This window comes from Ceratotherium simum, chromosome 10, assembly GCF_057802395.1.
Source record: "Ceratotherium simum simum isolate JZ-2026a chromosome 10, ASM5780239v1, whole genome shotgun sequence".
Taxonomy (NCBI): domain Eukaryota; kingdom Metazoa; phylum Chordata; class Mammalia; order Perissodactyla; family Rhinocerotidae; genus Ceratotherium; species Ceratotherium simum.
In genome coordinates, this window is record NC_141909.1 from 49303049 (window position 1) to 49314891 (window position 11843).

Here is an 11843-nt window from a genome sequence, read left to right on the forward strand (position 1 = left end):
AAATGCACACACATAGAGACCAAAGAAACTGAACTGGGAAACAGTAGATCCACTAACATGTTCAGTGCTGCTGCCAGTCATTTAAAAATAAGTTCAAGGAAACCTCAGATTTCTATATTTTATGCATATGTTTTTAATTCTTTCCTTATTTTATAAATTGTATTTCAGCAATTCTGTATATTGAGTTGCAATATGACAATAAATCCTTATTCAGATTAGGGTACTGATCACAGATAACAAAGTTCATTTAAATAAGGACCTGCAATAAAAATGGAAGATGATAACATGGATAAGTGTCTGTAAATCCTCAGTCACGATATAGTTGACATTTTGCTGGAAGCAGCTGGACAAATAGAAATGATTATGGCAAATGATTGGCTACTTGTAAATCTTTTGCATAACAGGTTCAAAAATGCTGCAGCCTACATATATCTTGTACCTTCAGCACAAGTAATCTCTCCCCTTGGAAATTTTATGTAACAAGCTTATAATACTGGAACACCATGATTTCTGCTTTGCTAAAAGAAAATGCAGTTACAATGTGGTGAGCCACAGCAAGTTGTCACATTTAGTGGTCATATTTCCATAACTTTTGGTTGTCGTAGCTGACAAAACCCAGCATAAAAATAGTAGGCTACAACAGGGAAGCTAGCAAAGTTATATGCTATCTACTGTTGACTCTTACATTTTTAACTACTTTAATTTGAATGTATTTTTAATGCCATTCCCTCTGGGTAAAGGTAACATAAAGAAAATATGAGCTGAAAATGGTGATACTTGACTAATCAAAAGCCAGAAATTCTTAAGAAATAAATCTGAATGAATCTATTTATTTTATCCATTCCTTCTCTTAAAAATGATTTATTGGGCATCCAAAATATGAGAAACATTCTGGGACATACAATACTTAAAAAAATCCAATATACACACAGTAAGTTTTACGTGTGGAATGAGTTAAAAGAAAGTTACATAAAATACAGGAGAAGGAAATACAGCTTATACATGGGAACATGATGGAAAGTGTCCTGGAGGAAGCTGATATTTGAGCTGAGGCTTAAGCAAAAGGTAAAGACTTAAGAAAATAGAATAAAGCACTCTAAAAAGAGCGGGAGATATCATTTAGGAAAGTCTCATCTTTTAAGAGGAATAGGTGATGGGGCTACATAAAGGAGAACCTTTTATTTCAGGCTACAACATTTGGACTTTGTATGAGAGTCAATTGGGCATTAGGGAACAATTCTTAAGCCATGACACCTTGGTCCTGACAGCTTCCACCAGCTTAGCCAGAGCTTGTCTTCTGAGTTAACTTGTGCAAAGGCGACAGTGGTGCATATCTTCCTGTGCACCAGACGCCCCAGTCTGCCCTTACCCTTGATAACACAGCAAGGCTCCCCATCTCCTGACACAGGGCAGGCCGGAAGATGACCAGCTCAAGGGGACCCACATCATGAGCAATCACTACCAGCTGAGCCTTCTTGTTCTCTACCAAGGTGGTGATAGTATTAACCGCTGCTCGAAGGACAGTTGGCCTCTTAGCAGGGATATCCAGTTTGCCAGCAGCTTCTTTCTCAGTGCTGGCTAACGATTTCTGCTTCTTCTCTTGCTTTGTCTCTGGTCTGTACTTGTGGGCCAGCTTAAGCAACTGAATAGCTGTTCGGCGGTCCAAGGTCCTGATGAACTGGCACTTTCAGCCGGTAACAGAGGATAGCTCTTTGACGCAGCAGCTGGATGGAGCGGGGCCATTTGACAAAGTGGGTGAGATCTCTTCTGGGCTGGATGTCCTACCTGATGTCAAAATTCTTGAGCCTTTTCTCAAACAGGGCATTTGCGATCTCCTTGGCCTCCCGCTTCTTCACCACAGCAGGGGCCTGGGACATCTTCTTCCCCTTGGCCTTCTTTCCTTTTGGCATCTTGGGCGGCTGGAGGAGAGAGGAGATGTAGTCATCTTGCAGACAGCAATAGTGCATAGCATGGAGTACTTTCATTTTTAACAAGTTTTCAATTATATAAGAATTAAAATTTTAGTTTGCTATGGTCATTGCATTTACTATGATGAACAGAGGGGCATTTTATTTATTGAGATAAATAAATTGTCACCATTAGAACTAGTTTTATTGCCTCATTTACCACTTCAACCACTTTTATGAATCATACTAATTTTATTTTTCCTCAATAGACAGAGTCTATCCCTATAAAATTATTTTTTTCTTCACACAGATAGATACTATGTTAATAAAACAAGTGTAAAAATCTCTGAAAAGAGAAACTGAGTCATGATATCACTGGTATTTAGATAGCCTGGTACTTAATTAGATTATTAATTAATCATTTCTAATAGGAAGTGGGAGCTGCCAATAACCTATATAACATTATTAGAATAGAAAAGGAAGAAAGACCAGTCCAAAATATTTCTCCCGTCACTTGTCTCAGAACCTAGAGATTCCTTAGGAGAGAGATTCCTCTCTTTGAGTCTTAAAAGCGTTTAAGTTTAAAATTAATATTTCAAAATGCAGTCTGTTTTGCTCACCACTTTTCACAAAAAAAAATATGTCTGGCACATTATCAGTGCTCAAGAAATGTTTGTTAACTGAATGGATAAATATTATCAAGTTGTGATTTGTTTAATAGAACACTTCTCTGGTAATGGAATCCAGAAGTGAAACTAGCAAGAATTGAAAGCACAGTGGATCTACTTCATAAAGTTGCCCAGGATCTTCCAACAAAAATCAGTCAATTCAAACAAAACTGCTCATCAGGTTAATTGAAGTGATGTGATTTAAAAAAAATTTTGACCACTCAAGCTAACTTGCTTGCTCGCTTGCTTTCTCTCTTTCTTTCTTTCTACACACAAGTAAAGGAATTGAAGTTTATCTATATTCAAATCTCTATTTCTTCTTAACAAGCTGAACGTTAAAAAAGTTATCATAACATACCATACTTTTATTATTAACATCCTCTTAAGCCTTTGACTCTGAATCTTAAAATTTTTTTCAGTATTAAACACAATTCATTTCTCTATTTAGGAATAAGGCGACAAACATGGCCTTTGTTCCTAAGAGAAGTAGACACAACTTTTAAAAATTTCATAATAAATGTAGTTACCGCTTCCCATGAAGATTACTCTAAACAAACAAATAGAATTGGCAATCTGACTGGGGTAGGACAAAGCTAGGAATCAAAGCATTTAGGGACACCACAAATAACTGTTGTCACTATGCGAGTTATTGTTTTTATTATGTACCTCAACCAAAATAAAATAGCCTTAGTCTGAACCTGTCAAAACATCTCCACTTTTTTGCATATGCTGGTTCCTCTGCATGGAACGGTCCTTTCCCCAAAAAGGTTTATCTATTAACTGTTGTTGAATCTTTTAAAATTTAAATCTACCGTTGAACAAAAATGCCATTCCATTCAGGGGTGGAAAACACTTCACCAGTTTTATTAAGGGTTCTAATCTCTTACATGTTTCCTTATGAATATAGCCCTTTTGAAGTTTTTACACTTCATTCTTTTGTGTTGTAATAATTGACTCATTTTTTTTCTTTTTGCTCCTTTTTTCCTCCCATCTTTATTAACATATATAACGTTTTGTAAGTTTAAGTCTACAACTTGTTGGTTTGATACACTTACCTCTTGCAGTGTGATTACGAACATAGCATTAGCTAACACCTCAATCATGTCACATAATTACTATTTCTTTTTTGTGGTGAGAACATTTAAGATCTACTCTCTTAGCAACTTTAAGGTATATAATACAGTATTGTTAACTATCATCACAATGCTGTGCATTCGATTCCCAGAACTTGTTCATCTAACCGGAAGTTTGTACCCTTTGAGCAACATCTCCCCATTTCGCCCAACTCCCAGCCCCTGGTAACCACTGTTCTGGTCTCTGTTTCTATGAGTTCAACTATTTTAGATTCCATATGTAAGTGATATCCTACAGTATTTGTCTTTCTCTGTCTGACTTATTTCACTTAGCATAACACCCTCAAGGTCCATCCATGTTGTCACAAATGGCAAGATTTCTTTCTTTCTTATGGCTGAATAATATTCCATTGTATGATATACCACATCTTCTTTATCCATTCAACTGTTGACCAACACTTAGGTTATTTCCATATCTTGGCTATTGTGAACATGGGAGTGCAGATATCTCTTCCATATCCTGTTTTCATTTGCTTTGGGTATATACTCGGAAGTGGGACTGCTGGATCATACGGTAATTCTATTTTTAAATTTTTGAGGAAGCTTCATATTGATTTCCACAGTGGCTGCAACAATTTACCTTCCTACCAACATTGCGTATCCTCACCGACACTTATTGCTTGTCTTTTTGATGACAGCCATTCTAATAGGATAAGGTGATGTCGCATTGTGATTTGATTTGCCTTTTCTTGATGATTAGTGATGTTGAGCTTCTTTTCATGTACCTGTTGGCCATTTCTACGTCTTCTTTGGAAAAACATCTATTCAGCTCCTCTGCCCATTTTTTAATGAGATTGTCTGCTGTTTTGTTATTGAGTTGAATGTGTTCTTTATATATTTTGGCTATTAACCCCTTATCGGATACATGGCTTACAAATATTTTCTCCCATCCCATAGGTTGCCTTTTCATTTTGTTGATTTTTTATTTTGCTGTGCAGAATCATTTTGTATTCTTTCCAACAGAATATAAATTGTTTAAAGGCAAGGGGCCTGTTTTACTCAATTTAGCATTCTAAATTCCTATCATAGTGAGGGTTCATACAACAAATATTGGTTTAATCAATTAAGGAATGATGCATAAATATAAGAGGCTATGATAAGTTCTTCATTAGAGATATAACCACACTGTTTTAGAGTGTAGAAAGAAAGAAAAAAAGAAAGCAAGGAAATTTGATTCCAATTCAACAAACACTTATTGAATGTTTACCAAGTGTCAGGCACTGTTTTACGTAGATCATCTATAGCAGTGGTCTTCAAACTGCATTTATCTTACACTGTTAGCAGTAACATATAAATATATAATTAAATAATTTTTACATGATTATGACAGATATCAGAAACATAAGTATTATTTTTTAAATTGTTTATGCATATGCTACCCTCACAATAGAAATTATTAAGGAATATACGAAAAGAAATATAAATAGAATTTACAATATTTCCTTATCAAAACTCAATAGATTGCTGTTTTTACTCCAAAAGTAAGTTTTTACTGTTAAATAAATATAATGTCTCAATGTTGATCATTTAAAAACGAAAAGCACATTTTTTTCATTCCAAATAGTTAAAACCAATTATAAGACACAGAAATGAAGGCGAAAGACTGGGTCCGCCATTTATCATAAAAAGAAGAGTAGAGATTACATAGATATTTAAAATGACACATTACCCTCTTCAGACATGTAATCCCAGTTTGTGTTTAAACGGTCTTATCTGGGGAGTAGAGAACTGCTGTAAGGGTAGTCTACATTTCAATACACGTAATATGTTTAAACAAACTCCATTCTTCATTGTCCATAGAAAATTTTTGACAGTTGGTCATTAAAAATAAACAAACAACAACAAAACAAACCACAGGAAAATGTTTTTTAATAATTATAAGACTTTTAATTTTTTCTTCTGGTAAAATTGACTCAAAGAGTAAAATCTCTCCATGGCCACTGCACAGATGAGACAGAAAAAAGCCAACTCAAAGAGATAAGCAATTGCAGCAGCCATTTTTCAGAATACGTAGTAAGAGAGAGACTTTCCTTGTAATTTGACATTGCCTGAATTCCTATGCTAACCGATTTGCGATAGTAGTAAATACTGCTATAGATACATATTTGATAAATATTACTTATAAAATATGAATGTAAAACAATTCAGAGAGTGAAAGAAAGAAACTAATATCCGTTGATCATCCATCATGTAACAAGGGTATAATTTAAACTTCACTGACAACCTGTAATTTAGAATTCTTAACTTCATATCGTAGATGAAGAAAGTAATTCATTCATCCAACAAATATTTAATGAGTGCCCACTACATGTCAAGTGCTATTTTAGGTCTTGAGGATGTAGCAACTAAAGCTCCTCCCCTGTTAGAGCCTATATTTTTGTGGGGCTTGACAGACAGTAAGTACATAAACAAATATATGTACTGTATGTCAGTTGATGATAAGTGTTATGGTGATGAACTTAGAATGATTAAGAGAGATAGAAGGTATCAGGGATTTGGGAGGATGCTATTTTATGTAAAGTGGTCAGTGAGTCCAGAAAGAGTGACATATGAGAATTTGGGAAGCAAGCCAAACATATATACAAAGAGTACCTGGGTAGAAGAAATAATAAGTGCAAAGCATGATCAAAGAATAGCAAGCAAGTCAGAGTACCTTGAAGACAGTAAGCTAGGGAGTCAGAGAGAGGAGATGAGATAAGTGGTGGGAGTCAATATGAAGATTTTGTTTCTCACTTTGAGAGATGGGAAGCCACTGAGCTTTGATCAAAGAAGTGACATAAATTAGGTGAGTAGATCTGTCTCCTTTGTGAAGAGTAGACTATGGGGGGAGGCATGGTAGATTTAGAGGGCCCAGTGAGAATGCTGTTGAAATAATCTAAGTGAGAGATTATTTAGAAATTGGTAGATGAGGTGGAGATAAGTGTCTGGATTCATAATATATTTTGAAGGTGGTGCCAAAAATAGTTTGCAAGTGAACTGGAGTGTGAGAAAAAGAGATGATTTAAGAAATACTCCAAGATTATGGACTTGAGAAATCGGAAGGATAGAGGAATGGAAAATTGCAGGCAGAATAAAGGGAAGGGAATTACCAGAAATTAGTTTTTTTACAAGTTAGATTTGAGAAGTTTACAAATTTATCAATGTGGAGATGTCAAGAAGGTAGAAAAATGTAAGATTGCGAAGTTTATAGAAGAAATCAGAGCTGGAGTTTGGGAATTAGTGGCATATAAATGGTATTTAAAGTTATAAAACTTGATGAGGTCACCTAGGAAGATAGAGAAAGTAGATAAGGGAGTGGGGGAGGAGATGAGAGGGGAGGGGACTGGAGGAAACAAAGAAAGCTGAATAATATTCCCTGAGGCACTCGCATGTTAAAGAAATAGAGTAATGGAAATTTGGAGATGTCAAATAGTTGATCTCCTTTTAATTATCATAGGTCACAGAAAAGGGATTCATTCTGTAGCCTTTTTGTATCTGAAGCATTTATTCTTTCTTGCAGATTCTTCAGTCTGGCTACGCATTACAATCATATGCAGCACTATTTAAAATATATTGAATTCCAAACCTCAGGGTCTCCCTTTCTGAGATTCTTAATCAATAAGTATAATGTGTGGCCAATTGTTTATACTGTCAATAAGCTCATTCCCATGATTTGTAGGGCTGTTTGGCCTGGGAATTTTAAGTTACATCCCACCTTTTACTAAAATCTCTTAGCAGATATTGTATCAAGCCTGATCAAATGACCATGATCATTTTGAAACAAAGGAAATGTGTAAATCATATAAAAATAAATATGACAAAAAATATGCAGATACTTTTATCATCTAATATAACTTGACCAAGTTATTCACCATTGCCCGAGTATATGAAAGTTTCTTACAAAACTAAACATACTCAGCATCCGATCCAGCAATCACACTCCTTGGCATTTACCCAAAAAAACTGAAACTTTACATTCACACCAAATTCTGCACAAAGATGTTTATATAACTTTATTCGTAATTGCCCAAACTTGGAAGCAACCAAGATGTTCTTCAGTGCATAAACGGTTAAACTGTGGTACTCCCAGACAATGGAATATTATTTATTGCTAAAAAGAAATAAGCTATCAAGCCATGAAAATACATGGATAGAGGAACCTTAAATGCATATTACTAAGCGAAAGAAGCCAATCTGAAAAGACTTCATATTATATGATTCCAATCATGTGACATTCTGGAAAACGTAAAACTATGGAGAAAGTAAAACGATCAGTGGCTGCCAGGAGTTGGTGGAGAAGAGATGAATAGACAGAGCACAGAGGATTTTTTAGGGCAGTGAAAATACTCTGTACAATATTATAAAGTTGGGTGATTATAATGTGTCAATGTAGGTTCATCAATTTTAACATATGCACCACTCTGGTGGGGAATGTTGATAATGGGGGTGCCTATGCAGTTGTTGGGGCTGGGGGTATATGAAAAATCTCTGTACCGTCCCCTTAATTTTGCTCTGAACCTAAAATTGCTCTAAAAATATAAAGTCTGTAAAAAAAATTTAATGTACACAAATTCACAGAAATAAAAGAGAATGACGTTTGAAAATTTTGGATCATTTTGTAAACTATTACATTCAAAAAATTTAATCTCTGATAATCATGTGAAATGATTTTATGAAGCAAGTATGATCCTCATACCAAAACCAGACAGAAACAGTACAACAAGAAAAAACTGGAGACTAATATCCTTTAAGAATATAGCCTCAAAAATCTTTAGATTATTAGCAAATAGATTTTAGAAATATATAAAAAGAATTGCATACCATGACTATTGAGATCTATTCCACGAATACAACGATTAACATCTAGAAAAGTAAAGAATTCTCAAAACTCAACAATAAAAAAGTCTAATTAGAAAACTGGTAAAAGAAAAGACATTTTCACTGATTCATCAAAGAGGACCTGTGAAAATACACACACATGAAAAGATGCTGAGCAGCCATTTGGAAAATGCAAACTAAGACCACAATGAGCCACCCCTACACACCTATCAGAACAGCCAAAAAATAGTGACAACACCAAATGCTGGCAAGATTACAAAAAAATGATCTTTCATACATTGCTGGTGGGAATGTACATCGGTACAGTACTTGGGAAAAGCAGTTTGGCAGTCTGGAAAGCATACACTTACATAGCAAGCGACAATTACATTCCTGGGCATTTATTCCCGAAAAATGAAACTTATATCCACACAAAATCCTGTACACTAACGCTTTTATAGCAGTCTTATTCATATTCAATAGGCAAACACAAGAAACAACCAAAATGTCCTTCAATGGGTGAATGATTATCCAGTCTGTGGTATATCCACTCCATGTAGATACTCAGCAAAAAATAGAAGTGAGCTATTATTACATGTAGCAACTTGGATGAATCTCAAGGGCGTTATGCTCACTGCAATAAAAACCCAAAAAACAAAAAACCACAATCTAAAAAGGTCACATACTATATGATACCATTTATATAACATTCTCAAAATAACAATTATAGAGATGAAGAATAAATTAGTGGTAGACAGAGGCTGGGGATGGTGACGAGGAAGTATGTAAAGTGCTGGCAGGAGAGAGATGTTTGTGGCGATGGAACAGTTATGCATCTTGCTGGGGGTAATGCTCACATGAATCTATACCCTGGGTGACCTGCATAGAACTATACACACACATTTACCAATGTCAATTTCCTGGTTTTAATATTAGATTCTAGTTATATAAGATATAAGCATTGGAGGAAACAAGGTGAAGTGTACATAGGACCCCTCTGTATTATATTTGCAATTTCCAGTGAATCTAATTTTTTTTAATAAAAAGTAAAACAAAGGGAGAAAGAAAAACATATCTACAGAGGATGAATGCTTAAACACGGTCATCACAGAAGGGAGTCCTGGGTTTAATAAGGACTGAACCCCAGATTCCTGGGTTTAGTGCACTGGATTGATCTGTGATCTGTTTTTCCATAATTAAATAACTAATACAGAAAAGGACAAGCAGACAAGCAGATAGCAAGGAAATCTTCTAAAGTTCAATGTGTACCATTCCTGGCCTGTCAGTGAATTTGACATTCTGTAGCAATTGAAAATAACTGGTTAGAGTGAGAGAGGTAGATATTTTTTTAAAACATATTTTATGTAGAGTTAAATCATGCAGAATACTTTGAAATAAAAGATTATGTTGGATTTTTTTGTTCTATTTTTAACATCAATTTCTTTTAACTGGAGTGAAATTAATTCAAATTGATAGAGAAAGTGAAGATGCTGAACTTCATTGTCCAGATGTAAATTATCAAATATAAGCAATTCATTGGAGCTGAGTCTTGAAACAAAACAAAAAATGTATTCATCAAGCAATATAAATATGTTGTTTGCTCCTTTTATACAAAAAAAAATATACAACACACTAATATATGCTGGTTTCTACCTATAACTACATAAAATATGCTAGCATCATACGTGATGTGAAACAAATTTCCTGACTTTTAAATATTGTGTGGATACAGGAAAAAATCATCCATTTTAGCCTCATTTCTTTAAACAATTTTTTTTAAAAATGAGTTAATCTTAAAATACAAAATATTGATACATCTGGAACATTTAAGTCTAATGTAGTTCTTCCTTTATAGATATATGGTTTCTGTACTATAATTTCTTTTTTTCACCATTTTCTGTGTCATGCTAAGAGAAGCACCTTCGTATATCACACTATCACCTAAAAAGATTATTTATAACTGATTATTGATGACTAAGAGATTATTTATGAACAAGTTAGAACAACTTTTTTTCAACTCACAATGATGAAATTATCTTTCCTTTGGGGATATAATTCCAAATTTAAATATCCATCACTGTACCATTCTAATTCATAGAGTCATTCTGTCCAATGCAGTTGCTCAAAAACGTTGTTCTGGGTTTTTGTTGTTGTTGATGTCATAATAGTTTATAACATTGTGAGATTCCAGTTGTACATTATTATTGGTCAGTCACCATATAAATGCGCCCCTTCACCCCTTGTGCCCGCCCCCCAACTCCCTTCCCCCTGGTAACCACCAAACTGTGCTCTCTGTCCGTTTGTTAGTTTATATTCCACATATGAGAGAGGTCATAGAGTGTTTGTCTTTCTCTGTCTGGCTTATTTCACTTAACATAATGCCCTCCAGGTGCATGCATGTTGTTGCAAATGGGATGATTTTGTCTTTTTTTATGGCTGAGTAGTATTCCATTGTATATATATACCATATCTTCTTTATCCAATCATCTGTTGATGGACACAGGTTGCTTCCATGGCTTGGCTATAGTGAATAATGCTGCAATGAACATAGGGGTGCATAAGACTCTTTGGATTGTTGATTTCAAGTTCTTTGGATAAATCCCCAGAAGTGGGAAAGTTGCATCAGAAGGTATTTCTATTTTTAATTTTTTGAGGTATCTCCATACTGTTTTCCATAGAGGCTGCACCAGTTGCATTCCCAACAGCAGTGAATGAGGGTTCCCTTTTCTCCAAATCCACTCCAATATTTGTTATTTTTTGTCTTGGTGATTATAACCATTCTCACAGGTGTAAGGTGATATCTTAGTGTAGTTTTGATTTGGATTTCCCTGATGATTAGTGATGTTGAATATCTTTTCATATGCCTGTTGGCCATCTGTATATCTTCCTTGGAAAAATGTCTGTTCTTTTTCTCTGCTCATTTTTTGATCAGGTTATTTGTTTTTTTGTTGTTCAGATGTGTGAGTTCTTTATATATTATGGAGGTTAACCCCTTATCAGATATAAAGTTTGCAAATATCTTCTCCCAGCTGGTGGGTTGTCTTTTCATTTTGATTCTGCTTTCATTTGCCTTGCACAAGCTCTTTAGCCTGATGAAGTCCCACTTTTTTATTTTTTCTTTTGTTTCCCTTGTCAGAGTAGACATGGAATTCAAGAAGATCCCTTTATGACCAATGACGAATAGTATATTGCCTACATTTTCTTCCAGGAGTTTTATAGTTTCAGGTCTCACCTTCAGGTCTTTGATCCATTTTGAGTTAATTTTTGTGAATGGCAATAGCAGATGGTCTACTTTCATTCTTTTGCAAGTGGCTGTCCAGTTTTTCCAGCACCATTTA

The 11843-nt window shown here is 34.9% G+C and overlaps 1 pseudogene; it reads right to left on the reverse strand.

Annotated features, from left to right (window-relative positions):
- Positions 1–1215: 1215 nt before the first annotated feature.
- LOC101400265 (large ribosomal subunit protein eL8-like) lies at positions 1216–1916 on the reverse strand (annotated as a pseudogene).
- Positions 1917–11843: the final 9927 nt, after the last annotated feature.